This window comes from Hippopotamus amphibius, chromosome 1, assembly GCF_030028045.1.
Source record: "Hippopotamus amphibius kiboko isolate mHipAmp2 chromosome 1, mHipAmp2.hap2, whole genome shotgun sequence".
NCBI classification, from domain to species: Eukaryota; Metazoa; Chordata; class Mammalia; order Artiodactyla; family Hippopotamidae; genus Hippopotamus; species Hippopotamus amphibius.
In genome coordinates, this window is record NC_080186.1 from 98838814 (window position 1) to 98850883 (window position 12070).

The following is a 12070-nucleotide window of genomic DNA, read 5'->3' on the forward strand; positions in this document are numbered from 1 at the left end:
ATTATCAGATTTGTGAATTTTTATTCCTAGTTCATTAAGAATTTATTTTAAATCCAGTGACCACTGAATTCAGTTTTTTTTTTCATAATACCTTCACAAGGCATTTCTTCTTTCATCTGTACAAGATGTGAGTAACATTTATAGATTTTATACATGTTAAACCACCCTTACTTTCCTAGAATATGCCCAACTTGGTCACAATATACATCTTTTCAATATATTTCTAAGTTAAATTTGTGAATATTTTGTTTGGATTTTTTTGAAATGTGTCCATAAGGTATTTGGAAATATATTTTTCCCTTCTCATATTGTTCTTTTCTGATTTCAATATCAATTTTATATTAGAGTCATAAAGTGAATTTCTTCCTTTCAGGAAGAGATTATATAAGACTGGAATGATCTAGTAAGTTTGGTGGAATTTACTGGTAATACTATTTGGGCACCTTATTTTCTTTTGGGAGATTTCAAATCATCTCCTTCAATTTTCTTAACAATTATAGGTCTATTCATTTCTTGCATTTTGAGTCTGTCTTTTTAGGGTATTTTTCTACAGCATCTTCCATTTTGTCAACGTTTTCAAATTACTGGCATAGAATTTTTACATTTTAATATCTTTATGGGTATAGGTATATCCTCTTTATCATTGATATTTGTGCCTTCTTTTCCCCCCTTTAATCTCAGGAATTCATCTGTTTTATACGTTTTCTTCAAAGAACATTCTCACAAGAAACTCTCTGTCCTGAACAGGTTTTTCCTCCAATTGCAGAGCTTGGCCCTGTACTTGCACTAGTACATTTAGAGTTATATCACCCCCTAGATGTTTTCTAATTGTTGAATATATTGTGCAGTGTTTAATACATTGGACCCTTGAAACTGTCCATTTATCTTTATCTCAAAGATCTGAACATATGGCCAGCATATACTTGCTTGATGATAACATTTAAACATTAATATTATACCCATAAAAAGAACATTCTCAGTTTTATCAATATTTTATTGTACTTTCTCCTCATTTCATTGATTCCTGTTACTATTTTTATCATCATTTGTATTCTTACATATTTGGAATTTATTCCATTCCTTCTCAAACATAAGACGACTACTTAGCTGATTAATTTCTAGCCCTAATTTCTTTCTAATACAAGCATTTAAGACTACAGATTTCCCTCTCTTTATCACTTTTACTGCATACCATGTAGTCTTTTTTTCTTTAAGAACTTTTATTGAGATACAGTTAACATACAATAAACTGCATATATTGAGTGTACAATTTAGTATTTTTTTTTATTAGTAATGTATATATGGCAATCCCAATCTCCCAATTCATTCCGCCCCCAATCCTCCCCACTTCCCCCACTTGGTGTCCATATGTTTGTTCTCTATATCTGGGTCTCTATTTCTGCCTTGCAAACCAGTTGATTTGTCCCATTTTTCTAGATTCCACATATATGTGTTAATATACGATATTTGTTTTTCTCTTTCTGACTACTTCACTCTGTATGACAGTCTCTAGGTCCATCCATGTCTCTACAAATGTCCCAGTTTCATTGCTTTTTACAGCTGAGTAGTATTCCATTGTATATATGTACCACATCTTCTTTATCCCTTCATCTGTTGATGGACATTTAGGTTGCTTCCATGTCCTGGCTATTGTAAATAGTGCTGCAATGAACATTGGAGTGCATGTGTCTTTTTGAATTACGGTGTTCTCTGGGTATATGACCAGTAGCGGGATTGCTGGGTCATATGGTAACCATGTTGTTTTTTAAATTAATTAATTGATTGATTGATTAATTAATTGATTAAATTGGCTGTGTTGGGTCTCCTTTTGCTGTGCATGGACTTTCTTTAGTTGCAGTGAGTGGGGGCTACTCTCCATTGTGGTGCGCAGGCTCCTCATTGCAGTGGCTTCTCCTGTTGTGGAGCATGGGCTCTAGGCATGTGGGCTTCAGTGGTTGTGGCATGCAGGCTCAGTAATTGTGGCTCACAGGCTGTAGAGCACAGGCTCAGTGGTTGTGGCGCACAGGCTTAGTTGCTCCGCAGCATGCGGGATCTTCCCGGACCCCGATCTTCTTCGATCTTCTCCGATCTTCTCAAACCCGTGTCCCTTGCATTGGCAGGTGGATTCTTAACCACTGCGCCACCAAGGAAGTCCTATATACAGTATTTTTACTATTGTTTGTTCCAAGTGTTTTAAAAATTTCCATTGTGACTTCTTCTTTTGACCCAGAGTTATTCAGGGGTTTTTAACTCTCCAAAGGAAATCTTTTGTTTAGCTTTATTGACTTATATTTAACAACACTGCTGTAAGATGACAAGATTGGTACAATTCAATTTTTTGATATTTTATAAGACTGACATTTATGGGTTGGTACATTAATTTTTGAAAATATTTCACATATGCTTGAAAAGAATATACACTTTCTAGCTATCGGGTTAAATTATTTGTTGATTCAAACTTTTGTTTTTTCAAATCTTCTAAATCTTTACTAGTTTTCTATTTTCTGCTTCATCTATAAATAATTGAAGAGAAGGATGTTGAAATCTCCTAATGACGATATGTTTCTCAATTTTTCCATATTGTTCTTTTGGTAATGCTTATGAGCTTAGATGGTTGATTTTAATCTCTGAGAAACTTGAAGGCCTAAACTGAGGGCACTTTCTTCCAGAAAAAAATGTGCATATCCCAGAAGCTAGGAATACTATGCACCTGGATGATTTTAACCAGGATTCCTGGCTTAATGTGGGAGCTAAGGTTAGTTTTCCTTTGCTATTGATCCCTGGCTTACCTCCCAATTACTAGCCCAAGTATGCAAGGCATAGCACAAAGTAAATTTTATTCAAATATCTGAGTGACAACTTTATTAAAAGCAATATAAACTGAAATATATGGTTCCTGACCCCAAAGAATTTATAACTTAGTGGCAGATAATGGTAGATATTATTACCATTGTAGGTACTATTTTTAATTATCTATTTTGTGCTAGACACTTTCACCAGCCTTGTATGACAAAATTCTTGTGTCCTTGCCTGGACATTAATTTCTTCATTCATTGTTTAAATTGTTGAAAATGCACTCTCAAGTGCTTTCTTTATCTTCTCTCTGGATTGTCTTCATTTCTTGCAGGCCATTCAGCCTTTTTCAGCTTGCATCAGTTACTCCATTTCTTCTGCCTACTTTATGTTAATCAGGTTGGCAAGTGACCAAAAACTTAACTCAATCTCACTTGACCAACAAGAAAATGCTTTTGGCTCATATAACCAAGAAATCTAAGGCAGTGGTTCTGGCTTTAGGCACAGCCTGATCTGGTCAGGGGATATTTTCCTATTTGAAAGTTCTACTTTCTTCTGTGTTGATTTCACTTTTAAGCAGGTCCTCAGCTCATTGAGGCAAGAAGACTGCCAGTAATTCCAAGCCTATATACTTTCCATACAATCCCAGCTTCTTTCCAGGCAACAGAATTCCCAGAATGTTTATCTTGGCAACATAATTAGCTTTAAGTAAGTACTTGGTGAGCCTTGATTGTTTTCATATACCTAATTCTGAAGCCTGGGGTCTAGTCACAGAACGGATAGAATGGAAAGCCAGAGTTTTGTGTTTTGGTTTTTTTTTAATTATTTATTTTGGTTGCACCGGGTCTTTGTTGAGGCAGGTGGTCTCCTTAGTTACAGCTCACCAGCTTAGCTGCAGCACGCGGGCCCCTTAGTTGTGGTAGGAATCTAGTTCCCTGACCAGGGATCAAACCCAGGCCCCCTGCATTGGGGGTGCAGAGTCTTATCCACTGCGCCTAACAGGGAAGTCCCGGAAAGCCAGAGTTTTTAAATGCTACAAAGGCCTATATAATTTATCCTAACTTCATCTCCTACCTTTGTCCCTCCTGGCTTATACCACTCCAGCTGTATTGGCCTTCTTACTATCTTCAAGGATGTCAAGCACACTTGCCCTTCAGGATTTCTGAATTTATGGCTATCACTGCCTAGAATTTTGTTAACCCAGATATCGCTTCAATTAAATCTTTGTTCAAATGTTCCATATCAGGGAGGCTTTTCTGGACCATCCTAGATCAATCCTAGATCAGCCTCCCACTTCCCACTCCTTACCTTGCTTTGTCTCTATGGTACCTATCTAAAAGAATATATAAAATAACAGCAAATATTCATATAGTGCTTTCTATGCAGCAGGCATTAGATTAAGCACTTTACTTAATTAGTTTAGTACTCTAACAACCCTGTGAAGTAAGTACTATTACTATTCCCAATTTAGAGTTGACCAAACTAAAGAACAGAAAGGTTAAGTAATTTAGGACATGGTAGAGCTGGGATTCAAACCTAATCAGAATGGCTCCCAAGTTTGTGCTCTTAACTACTAGACCATATTACCTCTTACTGTTGTCAGTCTCTCCACACCAAAAAATAAGCTGCATGAAAACGGGGACTTTTTATAGTGACATATCTCTAGTCTTTTGGCATGTAATAATAGATACTCAATAAATATTTGATGAATAAAAGAGGCGGCTGATATAGCCAGAAGGGAAAATGGATCCTTAAACATGTACTACACACAGGCTGCCCTAAATTAACACTCTGCAAACTGAGAGCTTATCTGTTCCAGTGGTTTCCTTATTATCTATGTTATAACGCAATTGTATAGCTCCAGCTAGCCAGTCCAGAATCTGTGGGTCTTCTCTCATTTGCCCTCATGCCTCATATCTAATCATTCTGAATAGCTCTGAATTTGTCTTCCTCTCCACCTTCATACCACTATACCTTAGACCAGGTCACCATCTCCCATGGGTTAATGCAATAGCCTCCTAACTAGTTCCCCTACTTTCCACCTTTTGGTCTCCCCTTTTAATTTTCCACATTGCAGTCCAAGTGATTTTCTGTAAGTAAAGTCTGGTCATTTTGCTCTTTTTCTTAAAATTCTGTGGCTCCAGATATACCACCCTCAGCATAATTTCTTATCAAAGCATTCAAAACCTGTCCTAATCTCATCATTGTCTGCCTCTTCAACTTTACCTCTTCCTGATTTCCATCATGCACTATGCTCCAGCCTTAATGGAGTACTTGAACTTCTTTAAAGTGCCATCCTCTTTCATTCTCTGCCTTTTGCACATTTCTGTTCCTTGAGCCTAGTTCTGGCTCTCCCATCACTTGGCTAACTGCTATTTGTCTTTAGGGTCTCATTTTTCCTGAACTGCCAGGGGCAGGCTTGGCATCTCTGCTGTGTGCACCTATAGGACCCCAGTCTTACTTCTATCAGAACACCTACGTTGTAGTATAATTTGTTTGCCCATTTCTCCTATTAAACTGTGTATGCTCTTGTGAGCAGACACCATATCTGTTGTGTTCAATGATATTCTTCCATTACCTAGAATAGGTTCTGGCAGATACCAGGCAATTATATTATTTGGAAAATTAAATGAAGCCCCATTTTATTGGTGAAGACATGGCTAAAGTTGTTAAATGGTAGAGCCCATATCCAAATTCAAGTGAGTCTGGTTCCAAAACACATGTACTTTAATGTACATACTCTTTTTAAAAGAGGAAAGATAAAATTCTTCTGGATCGCTGGGTTGATTTCATTTGTAATGCTACTTACATATATACATATTAGATATAGTAATACCCAACAAAATCACTAAAAACAAACATTAATTTATAATTCTATAATTGTAATTTATAACTAATAAATTAATGCTGTGATCAGATTAGTGCTGTCACAGGGAATATGCTTATCCTATTATATACTTTTTTCCTATTTAAACTAATATTGAGTTTGTTTTTACAGTGTTTAGAGTATGCCATAAAATCATCTGGTCTACATTTGTGTAAACCCAGCATTTAAATATTAAGTATTCTTCCATATTCTTCCCTAGCCTGCATCATTAAATCTATACTATCTGGTACCTGCATTAATTTGAATCAAATACAAATGCAAAGTACTTTCCTTTTAAAAGAATGGTTACCCACCATATCCGGAAAATACCTTGTCTATTTTAGATTGTTAATTAAAAGCAAATACAAGATATGAAAAATTCTCCTACAGAACTAGTTATCCCTAATAATACATACACACGAACACAGACATCTAAGACTTATTTTGTTATCTCATTTAAGCAGATACACACACACATCAAGGCAATGCCACCACAAAAAGCAGGAGCCTGAGCAAAATTTTCAGACTCCTCCTGTTCCTCCAGAAGGATTTGAGACTTCTTCAACAATGTTTCTTAAGAGGCTCTGGCCTTGCTCCAAACATCCCCGGGGCCTCCTGGCCAAAGAAACAGGACTGGGATGTGACCAGGGCCAGCAAGTTCCACTAGGATAGTCCTGTTTACAGGAGCTCAGACAGAATCAGATTACTTCAAGTCCTCTAAAGTGATCTGGCACAAATAGTCCAGATATCTCCTAACATTTACAACTTTCTAAGTAGCTGCTCAAGGCCAGAAATCAATGGAATCAAATCAGAATATGAAGGCACCATTATTCTAGGGCCTGGTAACAATTACAGATTCATCTCCTTCAGAGATTTCTGATTATTTTGACTATTCATCAGAATGGTTAAGATTATACCATGAAATTATTAGAAGTACAATTTTCCACCCATTTCCATTCATGGACGGAGACAAAGATAAGTGAAAGTCCTCGAGTGAATATACAACATATTGTACATTTCCCCTGAAGAAGAGATTATGATTGGTGTAGAGCCATTTCACAGTTTCCCCAATGCCAATCACCTCCCAAAGCATGATTCATCCTTGGTAAAGATCTCTGTTGGCCCTGGTTGGTTCTGATGCAGGAATCTGGTCCCTGGCTTAGTTTCTATTTTTGCTCTGGAAAATACTGTCACATCTCATAATGTCCTTTGCCTGGGGTCTTTTTAGATCGAACTACCAAACTGTCTTCCACAACTACAGGCTTTTTATAAGAATCACATTTGGTATAAGGAAGAAAAAAAAATCAAGCAAAATTATTGGCTGATATAAAGTCCTAAATTATACCATTCTATCTTCTCTTAATCTCTTAGATTTACCAGTCTGTGGTCTTCAACCGTTTTGCCCCCAAAAGAACTCTGGAAGCTGTATTTCCTTATACATTGACTACTAAACTGCAGAATTTTGACAGTTGCAAATATATAATTTCTGGTATATTGTATGTTGTGTTATATGTGCATTAAATGTGTCACTATCAAAACCATGGCACTTGGGCTCATTCAGTTTATGGAAAATGGCCACTATAGAACTGGCCAGAACTATCAGAAAAGGTGTGACTTCACCTGAATTTGAAAGGGAATAGAATATGCCACCCCAAGATATGCCATTTGTCATATTGTTTATTTTGAATTAAAGTTACTTAAAAAACAGCTGGTACAAGATGGACACTGTGACCTTCTTTGTCCCCGATTGCAGGAAATAAATCTCCCATTCGAAAGGTACCCTCCCAGTACCAGGAGGGTAGAAGGCATTCTTATTATCAGAGATAGTGAGTTTAGGGCCAAGAAGGCTTTACAAACAAACCTTGTTACTTCTTCATTAATATGCCACCCAAGCCCAAATGCTTCATCTTGTCAATTCTTCATAAATGTATTGTTTCCTTGTCTAAAATGTATAAAAGCTTCCTGCTTAGGTCCCTTCTTTGAGTGTCATATTTTTATGGGCTCGCATATGTACGAAATAAAATGTTTTTCTGCTGTTAATCTGTCTTATGTCAATTTAATTATTATTATTTAATTATTACACCAATCACAGAGCTTAGAAGGGAAGAAAGGAAAAGTTTTCCCTCCCTACAAATTCAAAGCAGTGAGTTGAAAAGCATTCCTGTTACAACCTATTCCTGTCTCCTTCAAAATTTCTCTCTGGGGCTATGCATTTTGGATTTTTCCCTTTGTTTGGATTGTTTCCCAAAGATGTTTATAGCATGGAACAGCACAACAGAGTAAGAACAGGGATGAATGTTCTTCTTTTGTAAAGAAGGAGAAGGGAATAAGGACCTACTGTATATCACAGGTAACTATATTCAGTATCTTGTAATAACCTACAATGGAAAAAATCTGAAAAAGGATACACACACACACAATATATGAATCACTGTGCTGTATACCTGAAACACAACACTGAAAATCAACTATATGTCAATAAAAAATTTTTAAAAAAAGAGAAGGGGATTTGCATAAAACGAGTCGGTTAAAGAAATCCTGAGGCATCCATTCTCACCTTAGGAGAGCTCATTTCTAAATTCAGGGTCCATGTGAAACTGAGGATTTGCAAAATAATTCCATAAAACTATACCACCACTTGAAAATGAAGATTACCTGTCCCAAAGCATTTCAGCTACCTATGCAGAAGGGAGAATAATAAAAATATCTCCAAAATCTCTAAAATTTCCATTTGAGTTATAGAAGCTGTAACATAGTTCAAAGGAAACAATCTGGGTTCTGAGGTTAAATAGAAATGCTCCGTGGCATGAATTTTACAAATTTTTTTCTGAATTAAGAGTAAAAAAAGTTAAAGGTTAATTAGTCTCAGAATATTTACACTTAAATTTACATACATACTCAGTGATAGTAGAGCTGTTTGATACAGTAAGGTTCTGTTGGAACAGCTAATATATTGGGTTGGCCAAAAAGTTCATTCAGGTTTTTCTGTAAGCTATCATGGAAAAACCTGAACGAACTTTTTGGCCAACCCAGTAATACTTGCTGACGTGATTAAACTTTGAACTTAGTTGCCAGTTATGATTTCTCACAATTTCTTTTGTTTATTTGTTTATTTATTTATTTACAGGATCTCAGTTCCCTGAACAGGGATTGAACCCAGGCCAGAGCAGTGAAAGCGCCAATTCCTAACCATGAGAACTACCAGGGAACTCCCATAATTTGTTTTTTTGTTTTTTGGTTTTTTTAAAATTTATTTTATTTATTTATTGGCTGCATTGGGTCTTCATTGCTGCACACGGGCTTTCTCTAGTTGCAGTGAGTGGGGGCCACTCTTCCCTGTGGTGTGCGGGCTCCTCATTGCCGTGGCTTCTCTTGTGGAGCACAGGCCCTAGGCGCATGGGCTTCAATAGTTGCAGCACTTGGGCTCCGTAGTTGTGGCTCATGGGCTCTAGAGCACGGGCTCCAGAGCACAGGCTCAACAGTTGTGGCGCACGGGCTTAGCTGCTCCATGGCATGTGGAATCTTCCCAGGGCAGGGCTCGAACCTGTGTCCCCTGCATTGGCAGGCGGATTCCTCACCACTGCTCCACCTAGGAAGTCCTCCCATAATTTGTTTTTTAAAGGTCACAATTTTTGGTCACCAAGAACTGTCTCATCAGTTTTAATAATAACGCTGTCTTGTATTAACAACTTTATTCCACACTGTCAAAATTAAATTTAAAACTGCAAGTATCTTCAGGAAGGAAAAGATTCAGAAAGAAGAAGAAAGTGAATAAAATACGGGCATTCAAAAGAAAAATTATGGATAAAAAAATTCAAAACTCAGACGTGGACTCAACATAATTCTGCCAAATTACCAAATTCCTGTCTTTGTTATTTGAAATTTCTTATTTTGACATGATTTCTAAATACCAATTTTCTTTACATTTTAAAAAGGACATAAAAACCTGACGAAATAGTGAAGAAAGGGAAGTTAGAGACTGTGCCCTTTGAAGTCCTTTACACTATACAGGAGAGTCTTGCTCAGTAGAATTCCAGAGTATAATCTAGACTATAATCTATAAACATTGTTTTCTGCAGCAATCCAAAGTAGATTCTCCAAAACCTAAACATACTATTTTTATTTATTAATATATGACTTGATTTTGTCCCAAGGTTTGAAGCACAGATGTACCGACTATTTTAAAATATCAAGTAAGTATGCAGTTAGGGTTACGGTCATCTACATCACTCCTTTTGAATAGAAATACAAGTATACCCCTGCTGGTATCTACTTCACACCTAGACCAAGTTGGGAAAATAAGTCGTCACAAAGATGAAGACAGAACAGAAAGTTTTTTCCCTTTTCTTGAAAAAAAAAAAAGTATGACTTGAACTGTTTACTGAAATATTTAACACTATAATTAGCTTCATAATTTTTAAATAGTTTTATAGTTTATAGTTGGTTTTATGTAAAAGTATCTCACAGGTTTTGATGACTAAAGACTAAAATTTTACCTCTGCTTTACTTATCATTCAAGACATTTGTTTTCATCCCAAATTCAAGACAATTAAATTTGTCTCCTTTCTTGTCTACATAATTGTTTAATATCCATGACTGAGTCTGAACATCTCTGTTACTACTACATCTGAGCCCAATACTTCAAAGAAACAAAGCTGTTTTTGTAAAGTACCTGAGAATCCACAAAGACTACTAAATTAAGCATTGTTTGTCTAACATAACCATTACTTACACTGAGCACAGATAAATACGTTATTTGCTAAGTTGTTTTAAGGGGCATTTCTGGATCCTAAAAAAGTATCAAAAATGAAATTTTGTTAGGAGTCTTTAAATGCTGGCAATGTTAAGTCCCAGAATATGCTGTTAGTAAAACAAAAATCACTTCATAACACAGAGTAATTTCAACAATCTATTTCACGTTCCTAAAAAGACAGTAAATTGCTAATCTGCTCCCCTTCCGGGCTGTCTTCTATATGATAAACAACAAACATCAGCAAGCTGCAATTACAACAGCGCGAGGTAAACTTGTGCTCTTCTAATTTGCATCCCAAATCTGAGTCATCAACCTCTAGAGGGGTTACTTGCATTTGACATCACAAAGGCCTACACCTTAGAGTGAATCACTGAAGACAAGGATTGGGGGCTAATTTAAATAACGTAACCGATGTTACTGGGTCCACAAGAAGAGAGAATTCCACGGATCACAGTAATTGGCCAAAAAGTTGCTCAAGACACACTGTTCCATTTAACTATGTGTTATGGGAACTTCAAAGACAACTATTACCTTAGAAATTTACAACAGCAGAGTGAAAGTAAGCAAAATTATTACAACAAGAGTAACGATTTACATAATACACAAAATACAGTGGAGACCAGGGATGGGTAGGATTTGAGGAGAAAATGGGATTTCTACGGGCAAAATCACGGAGAATCAAGAATGGGGTAGAACTCAGGATGAGTCAAAGGAAAAGGGAAAAAGTTTAAAAGAGTTTAGAGCTTAGAAGGCTGCAGGTGGCACACCACAACGTCAAAAAAACCTCCCGCCCCAAATGATCCTCCACCCCTCGCTGAGGCACAACCCGGCCAAGAGATCCTGGAGGCAAAAGGTTTAATCAACCCTATCGGATTTTACAGCCTCACACCATTACTCCTCCCGGTGGAAAGCATCTCCAGTGGGGAGGAAGCGATTTCCCCGATGTCACTACGACCTCGCTCGTCTCCCCGAGCCGGTAGCCGGGACACCTGGCCGGCACACCTGCCCGCACTGCCTCCATCAACCGCTCGCTGATCCGCGGCCGCTGCAGCCGCGAAGCCCTCGCCCGGCGCCCCCTCCCCTCGGAGACCAACTGCTCCGCTCCCCGAGGCTCCCTCCCGCCGCGCGCGAACAGCCACGGTTCCCAGCGCGCCGCCGGCCGTTACCCAAGTAACCGTTGCACGAGGCTCGCAGCGCGCGTGACGTGACGTGACGTGACGCGACGGGGCGGCGCGGGGCGGGGTGGAGCTCCTCTGGGCACCACGCGCCCCCCACGCCGCGGCAGTTCGCTAGACTCTGTGGGGAGCGGTGGGCGCCGCCGCCTTATACCCAGCCGCAGGGGCCCGGAGCATGCGCGCAGGGGGCGGAGATGGCCTTCGCGGCCGCCGGCCCCTCCCCGCCCCGACAGCGCTGGTCTCGGTGTGGTCCCCACGCGGCCGCCGGCGCTGGCTCCCGGGGCCGCCAGGTGTTCCCACGCGACCTCGCGGTCACCAGCGCGCGTGCGGGACTCCAGTGGCGGCCTCACCCTCAGCCTTTGGCGGAGGAAAGGGGAGACCCGCCAAGGACGGATGGGGCGTGCCCCCAGGGGCCCGACTCAGGTGTGGGGGGCGCCGGGCGCGCGGAGGAGCGGGGAAGTGACTGGAGTGGGGGGCCTGGCG

At 39.1% G+C, this 12070-nt stretch overlaps 1 protein-coding gene across 1 annotated transcript in view; it reads right to left on the reverse strand.

The window, feature by feature from the left end:
- LOC130858681 (monocarboxylate transporter 1-like) overlaps window positions 1-11736 on the reverse strand; it is a 34638-nt gene extending 22902 nt beyond the window's left edge. Inside the window, exon 1 of the mRNA XM_057745540.1 lies at window positions 11579-11736. The gene's annotated coding sequence lies outside the window, so the exon portion shown is untranslated. The remainder of the gene's footprint in view (window positions 1-11578) is intronic.
- Between the last annotated feature and the right edge of the window lie 334 nt (window positions 11737-12070).